The sequence below is a fragment of the Gallus gallus genome, chromosome 6 (assembly GCF_016699485.2).
Source record: "Gallus gallus isolate bGalGal1 chromosome 6, bGalGal1.mat.broiler.GRCg7b, whole genome shotgun sequence".
NCBI classification, from domain to species: domain Eukaryota; kingdom Metazoa; phylum Chordata; class Aves; order Galliformes; family Phasianidae; genus Gallus; species Gallus gallus.
Window position 1 is genome coordinate 31786485 of NC_052537.1, and position 7951 is coordinate 31794435.

Consider the following 7951-nt stretch of genomic DNA (forward strand, 5'->3'; position numbering starts at 1 on the left):
ACCCAGAGCTGTGGTGCCCACACCCATGGATGGGGCCCTGGGCAGCCTGAGCTGGAGGGACAGCCAGCCTATAGCAGAGGAGGGGCTGGGTGGGCTTAAGGTCCCTTCCAACCCAACCATGCTGTGATTCTAAGGCAAAGCAAAAGGCAGTATGAGCAGTGCCAGGCGCACCAAACGGCACAGCCCAGATCATTTCCAAGAAGTCACTATAGCAGACAGACACCTCGCATTTCTGGAAATACACTTAGTTGGATACCAAGCTTCAGAACGGCCTCCAGCTTGTTGTGCCATTGTGGCTGTGCCTCACCTACAGGGAGCGTAAACCTCACTGACTTCCAGCTATCCAGCAGGGAAAAACTGCAGCACTGCTGAACTGGCTCACGTTCATTTCTTTTGACCTCACAGTGAGAATAAATACATTGAACATCAAGAGGAGTCCAGGTATTAGTCTAAGCAGACCCTATATAATTACTAAAAATAGATGCTATGGAAAATCCTTGTGCTTTAAGCATCGCAGTTTTGGGCCAAATTCCAGAGGCCGTTACAACTGACAATGTGCACATTTGTTAAGCAGCATTGCAGGCCACATCCAGCCGATTGGGGACTCTAAAAATGTATGTTTTACTAATGAATTTCATGCTAGCTGTGCCAAATCAGCTAGTTTATTTGGGCACATTCGTGTAAATTGCACATTGAGTTGGAGCAGAAATAAAATTCTTCAACTTTCCAGAGCTGTGGAATAAAGGGGATGTGTGCTCTGGGTCGAGGAGCACATTGGGTATATTGAATGAGGGTCTTGAACACTTTGAGGAGGTTTTATTATGGCTTGCTTAGGTCTCTGACGTTTTAGAATGGATTTTGGGAGGTTTTGTTTGAGAAGAAAACATTTTATTCTTTTTTCTCTCTTATTTTTTTTTATCAATCTGGCAAAAAATGCTAAATGGTAGAAAGTCATCTGTTCTCACAAGAAAACATGTTTGGAGCCCAATGTTGGGCTCTACCAATTCAAGGGCATGAGGGAGGGAGGGCCGTTGCTCTGCCTGGCACTGCCTGCATCCCTGCCTAAGGAAGCACCTTCCTCCCCATGACACGTAATCCCCACATCTACCATTGAGCGTGCAGGGAAACTCACTGCTCGTCCTCCTTGTGTAAGAGACAGGAAGATCCAGTTGTGCTCGGGGATCAGCAGGCACAACGCCTGCGCTTACAGCATCGCTCCACTCCCTCCTAGGGACCTAAGCCATCAGCCAGAGGGAAAGCAGAAGGATTATTAGTTTGTGAGAGCAGTCAGCATTTCCAGCTGAAGACTTGTTTCTTAGGCACAGCGTAAGCAGGGAAGAAAATCTCATTTCATTCAGTTTGTCACTCTCCTTTGATTAAGCCTTAGTTTTTTCCACGTTTTCCCCCTCTCCATTCCTCACCCCTCCGTCTCTTCTCACAATTCCCAGATTGTGTTGCCAGCAACAATGCCACAGCTGAAAGGCCATTATGCAGATTCATGAATACATAATTCAAAACCAAGCCCCCACCAACAGTTGCTCTTACTTTTTAACCCCATTGTTGGCCGAGCGGCGACGTTCTACTGCGACGGCAGCCGAGGGAACCACGACACACGCAGGTTTTCCCACAGCCTTTCGGCCCTGCTGCAGCCTAATCCCATTGAGAGCATTGATGCCCGCAGCACAATGCGGCATCCCCACCGCGGCCGGGGATGGCCACAGCTTGGCTGTGCCAGTGAATGCCCAGTGTGGTTTGGGTCCGAGTTTTGGGGTGAGGGCTCTGCCCTAAGGTGGGAACTGCCACGTTTGGCTGAATGTGAGAAGCTTTTTTTATTCTTACAACTTTTTCAGTATTATGGGGAATGGTCTTAAACTGGGACAGAGGACGTTTAGGTTGGATATGAGGAGGAAGTTTTTCACCCAGAGGGTGGTGACGCACTGAACAGGTTGCCCAAGGAGGCTGTGGATGCCCCATCCCTGCAGGCATTCAAGGCCAGGCTGGATGTGGCTCTGGGCAGCCTGGTCTGCTGGTTGGCGACCCTGCACATAGCAGGGGGTTGAAACTGGGTGATCATTGTGGTCCTTTTCAGCCCAGGCCATTCTATGATATGATTCTATCATTATTATTGTTATATTTCACAGTTACTGCACAACTTCACCCCTTTTAATTGAGCCAATAAAAGCCTATTTCCGATTAGTGCCAGAGCAATCCAGCCCTTTTAGCAATTCACAGGCTTCCCCAGACAGCTCCATTCTCCTCATAAGACTGAAGAAGGCTCAGCCCAAGGGTAACTTTGGCACTTCAGCTGAATCACAGTAACGGGCTGCCTTTTGCCTATTTCCAGACAAAGGCAACTACAGACACTCTTGGTGCTCCGCAAAGATCCCGCACAAGAGACTGAGACAACCAACTCTTCAGTGAGTGGATTAATAGATTGTGAAAAGCCTGTCTCAAAAATTCAGCACAAGCCCTTCCGATGGTCCACAGACAAATGAATGATGGGCCGATTTTTATTAAGTTTTGCACAAAGGTGAATTAGTGTCTTTCACCATGGCAACGGCAATAAAAGGATACAGAATGACTCCGAAATGTCCCGGCTGTCTGGGGAAATGGGTTGACATTCTGTGAGCCTATTCAACCAGGAAAGGGGTTCATTGTGTGCACTTCCCCCAGGTTGAGTGTGCCAGTCACATGTGCCACCATGGTCAGCTGCTGGCTGGGGAAAGGACAAGAAGAGTAGGAAAAGGAGAGGTCAGATCCCCACACAGTGGGGCTTCGGGAAAACAAAGAAATCCCATTTGACTTCTCAATACATCATAGAGTCCTTAAGGTTGGAAAAGACCACCAAGATCATCCAGGCCAACCCATTACCACCAGGCCCACCAGATGGACTAGTCTTTCCCTATAAAAATTCAATGCCCTTTTCCAACCAGCGATCAATACCATCTGCAGATCTCAGTACTCAGAGACTTGGCTAGTGACACCAGAACTACCTAGATAGAAATGGCACCCTCATTCGTACTCTGAAAGGAGTAAACTGGCAATAACCGCAAGAAATTGCACATTTCAGTCAGCGAATGCTCCCATGTTCTGCTTTTGCCTTCACTGAAGAACCTTGCACCTGTGTAGCTACATGCAGCCTTTATTCATCCCCCGAAAGCTTTAAGGTTATAGTGCCATTCATTTGCCGCAAGGACACGAATTTTAGCTCAGCCAGTTCCTCTCACTCGGCCTCTGCCCCATGTGTTTGTGATGTGCCCAGCCAGCCTGCACTGCACACAGCATCACAGCAGAGTATCACAACAGCTCCGGCTCCATAGAGCCCTTTGCTACCAAATGAGGTTGGAAAACACTTCATCAAACAAACAAAAATCAACAGCAAGGAGTGTCTAAGGAGGGGATGAAAACAAAGCGTTCTGGGTCACAGCCCTATGGCATTAATCAATAAAAATAGTGAGTAATTTCCCCCCAGGGAGAAACGTTCTGTACCTTTTCATTTTATTTCTTTGGGAGTTGATAGGAGCTGAGGGAAAAGGCACCGACTTCTCTTTTCAACCTCTTCTTTACTCAAACCCAGTTGATGCTGTCTTGGCTCCAACTTCATTACTGTCTTACCTTACTTGAAATTCTTCCAGACACATTGATAAACGGATCTGCTAAGTGGTCCAGCATCACTTTTTCTTTCTATTGAGCTATCAACAGAAAACACTCCTAAAACACAGATCTCCCAAATACAGGGAAAAAACCTTTCAGAAAAGCAGCTGTATGCTGCATGTGTGCTATGTTTACAGAAAGAGTAAACATGAAAAACAGACACATTTGGTTTTAATTCACTCCCACTGACCCGCGGAGTGCTCCCCAGAGATGACAGTCAGGTCAGTCCATACATTTTCAGATAAGCATGCATTATTTCAGCTGTATGCCCTCAACTGAAAAGCCAGAAAGTTCTGTGGCTAAATATTTCTGAGCAGACACTCAGGAAAAGCCCCAAACCAACACAGTTATGGACTCTCTCACCACAGGGCAGCCACTGTACCAGCACATCCACAGCAAAGTCTTGCATAAAACCTGCTTCAGGAGACAGAAGGACCTCATGTTGCTCAGACACAACACACCGAATAATATCTTACTCTGCAAGGAGCCTCCCTGCCAAGACAACAGATGAAATCATGGACTCAGGTGCTACCGAACACAGCTATCACAATTTGGTCCATGATTACAGCTTGTCACAGAACATTCCCAGCTCTTCCCCCCCATCCAGTCCTCTGACAAGCTAAGAAATTTTGGCATTGAAGTGTGAATTTTCCTTTTATCGGTGTTCTTTATAGCAACAAAAATCTGGAGGCTCCTGAAGCAGTTGCCAAAAATGTGGTCCTGTTGATTACAGCCAAAATATTGTAAATTTCTAAGCAAGTCCCCAACAGCAAATTGCAGTGCTGGACCACAGCACGGTGTCCTGGCTCTCACGTTGTCCACCCCATCCACACGTTCCTCCCATGCTTACCTTTCAGCATCCGTTCATGTGCTCCATGAGCCCAAGTATGGTGCTACAAGAAATGCCCATTGCCAGCAGGTTGTGCTGTCCTCAGCTTGCTGCTGCTCTTGCTGGGTAACACTTTGATGTGTGGTGCATTTGGCATAATTCTGGTTCTGTCTGCCCTTCTGTCAATAACGGTGATTATTTTGCTTTGATTTCAAAAGATGCTCAAGTAGTACCCAATTCAAGTCCCTACTTTGCTTTGGAATGGGAAAATGCCACCTTTGCTCTCAACAAAGAGGTAGCTGGAAGTGCAGGAGGGCAGCCCTGATGTACGCCAATTTATCCTCCTTCCCCAAACTGAAGCCAACTGCTCTCAGCAATATCCCACTGAGGAGGTGATATTGATGAAACTCAGCCAAATACGAGAGCAAAATTCCTTTTTTCAATTAGACGTTTCTAACATCTCCAAAACACAGCCCCATCCTATGACAACATCTTGAATTAATTGAGCTACAGGCAATTCTCATTCTCTTTGTGTACTATGAAATGTAGGAAACACAGATGCTGTCTGTTTAAACTGTCAAACAAGTTTCCTGATGGTAGCTATCATGTCTGCTGCAGACTGTTGGTTTAGCAAATGTTGTGAATGCAAAGTTGGAACATGTGTGCAAAATATTCCAAGCTATAAACATCAGAATCATTAGAAGCTTCTTGAAGGTTTGTACCAATGGTATGAGAAGAGCTGTGGCTGCTCTGGCCATTTTGCTGGAGGGATTCAAGCTGACCTGACCACATCTATTGCGAAAAGCCTCATTACCCAAAACACGAAACCCTTACTTAAAATGGCAGGCAGATTACAAAACTGGTTGGAGTGCAAAGCCTTCCATTTTCCCTTGTTCATATTAGCAGCAAAATAAATACCACAGGTAACTCATGGCCTTTCCTTTCCTGTTATTACACTCCTTTACAAATACAAGGATTAACTCAGCAAGAAAAGGGAGACATCACACTTACTCCTACAGGTAAAATTTCTGAGAAGCGTGGTAAGATCTTTATGGTCTTCAGTTAAAGACCAAAGTCTTTACCTTTGATCAGACACACCAAAGTTACCATCACAGGTTTGGAGAAGGAAAAAAACAGCCATATGAGGGCTATCTGAAAATGCAGAATTGTTCTATGATTAAGACAAATTCTTGAGCTTATAAATCCATGCTGCGCCCCAGGTTTAACCTTTACAGAGCTGCAGGCACTCCATACTTCTGCTGCAGTACAGGGTTATTCATTGATCCAGAAAAGCTTCCTATCCAGAAAAAAACAAGGTGCAAAGACAGGTAGGTGTTGCATTTGCAGCACCACTGTATAGTTTGGGAGGCTGTAACCTTCATTTTACTATGAAATACACTAACAAACAGTGGTACAGAGAGGTTTGAACAGGATTCCAGGTGCCGGCCAGAACAGGAGCAGGAAAACCTCTTTGTTATATCAGAATGAAACTTTTCATGAAGCATCCAACCATTAGAACATAGCAGGAGTGACTGCAGGACCTCTGCTGAGGACAGACTGCTGGCCTCCCAAACTACTGCATCATTTCTGCTTGAGGCAGAGTATGAAGGAATGATTGCTCTCTGTGGAACCTCTTCAGAAGTGACCTCAGGCTGGCTGAAGGCCAGAGCATCAGCAACAGACACCCATCTCCTTCTGCAGTGTCAACTCCAGAGAGAAAAATAATGGAGCTAAAGGAGACCTGAGACTTAAATCCCCAGTAGACACATTCTTGTGTCAACACATGAAGGTTGGGGCATTTTCTAAAGTGAAGCAACTGGGGTTTAAATGCGTTGAGGTGTGAGAGAACAGAACAGCCCTCTCTCATTAGCAAGAAAGGAGAGCACTCCTTACATCCATACAGCAAAGCCACAATGCTTTCATCCCTATTTCCAAAGAGCGACTTTAGGGATGTAACACATCTGGAGTGTGAGCACAGCATACAACTGCAAAGTGTATTTTACACATTTGATTTTCATGATCTTACCTTTAAGAGAAGTGCCCTCTAAAGTTCTCAGCACCTCTGTAAGGGTATGAAGCCCTCCTGCGCTCGGTTGACCACGTTTGACAGTAGCTCACCTGGCACACAGTCACAGCATGACTCAAAACGGTGGGATACTGTGAGGCTACCAAAGCACTTTGAGGTGCCAGCAAACTGAAAAATAAGGGAGAGTCATGACATTGTAAAGCTGCAGCTCTGAGACACCGTGGATCAATGTACAATGTGCTGTTCGTGAGACTTAATGAAACAATTACAGCTCTCCCGTTGATTGCTTTTGTTTTGTACCATAAATCAATAGATTATTAACTGTAAATGTCAATGCGTTCTTTGCTTCTAAGAGGTCACTCTGCAAGGTAATAACGAAGAACACACCGCCTGGCTAAATATGCTCTTGAATTGCTAGCTACAGATGAATGTATTGGTTTCTAAAGAGTCTACAGAAATAAAAGCAGCTTCTATGTGCAGAGGAAAAACTGAGGACACCAGAAAGAAAGAAATTCAAACCAACAAAAGAGTTATGAATGGAAAAACCAACTCTTACAGCTAAAAACAATAATCGACATGCAGAGAAACTGTATTCCTGTTTGTACGTGGGAAGTATGCTTTGACAGCTTCACTCCTCTTAGTAGAGTGGGTTTCTGTTACGAGAGCTCAGCCATGTCAGGATCACCCACACTTGCCCGTGAACAATGAAGGATTTAAAGAGTTACCACCTGAAGAAGGTATTGATTTGAAAGGGAAAGTGTTAGTAATGAGACGAGCAGGAGTTCAGGACATCCAAAGCTGGGGCTGGATCAGTGGCAGACTGAAGTAACTGAAGACTATATGGCACTTTAGTGAAGAAAAGCATTATTCAGTCCTAGCATGAACAGACTGACTCCTGAATTTGCAGAAGGCTGCTTAGACTTTGGTCCTACTGAACTCCCTGGTGGGGCTCCCAATGGTGGCACTGCTAATGATGCTGAGGGTCTGAGGTCAGCTACGGACTCAACTTTATGTAGGCCTCCAAATCCTGAGAGAGAGCAAATAACCAGGCCTGATTCCCAAAACTGAAGAACTGTAACTCTTCCTCCTTGTCCGTGTGCCTGCACCAAAGGCAGCTTAGAAAGGAGCGTTTGCATCTGGGATTTCACGGACTGCACAGATCTCAGGGATGAGGACCATCTCAGTTTGAGGACACATGCAAGCAGCTGTCACTGCGTAGCTTTCCAAGTTTCTGGGCACCAGAATAATTTATATCTATGAGGAGTAATAAATAAAATTTGGAACTCTTTCTTTTTTTCAGCTGCTCTGTCTTTGCTTTAATCTTGAGCAATAGAGACCAGTATCAGATTCACAACACAAATGGGCTGCAGCGCCCTTGGCAGTGAAGAGAAGCACTGCAGTCTCCTGACCTTTAAGTTCACTGTGTTAATAGAAACCTTATT

General features: G+C 45.4%; 1 long non-coding RNA gene across 1 annotated transcript; it reads right to left on the reverse strand.

Moving 5' to 3' along the window:
* Positions 1-2496: 2496 nt before the first annotated feature.
* LOC107053717 lies at positions 2497-7951 on the reverse strand. Its single transcript, XR_001467231.2, has 3 exons — positions 4505-7951; positions 3490-3692; positions 2497-2716 (listed from the first exon to the last, which is right to left on the reverse strand). It is a non-coding gene; the product is annotated as an uncharacterized LOC107053717 (long non-coding RNA).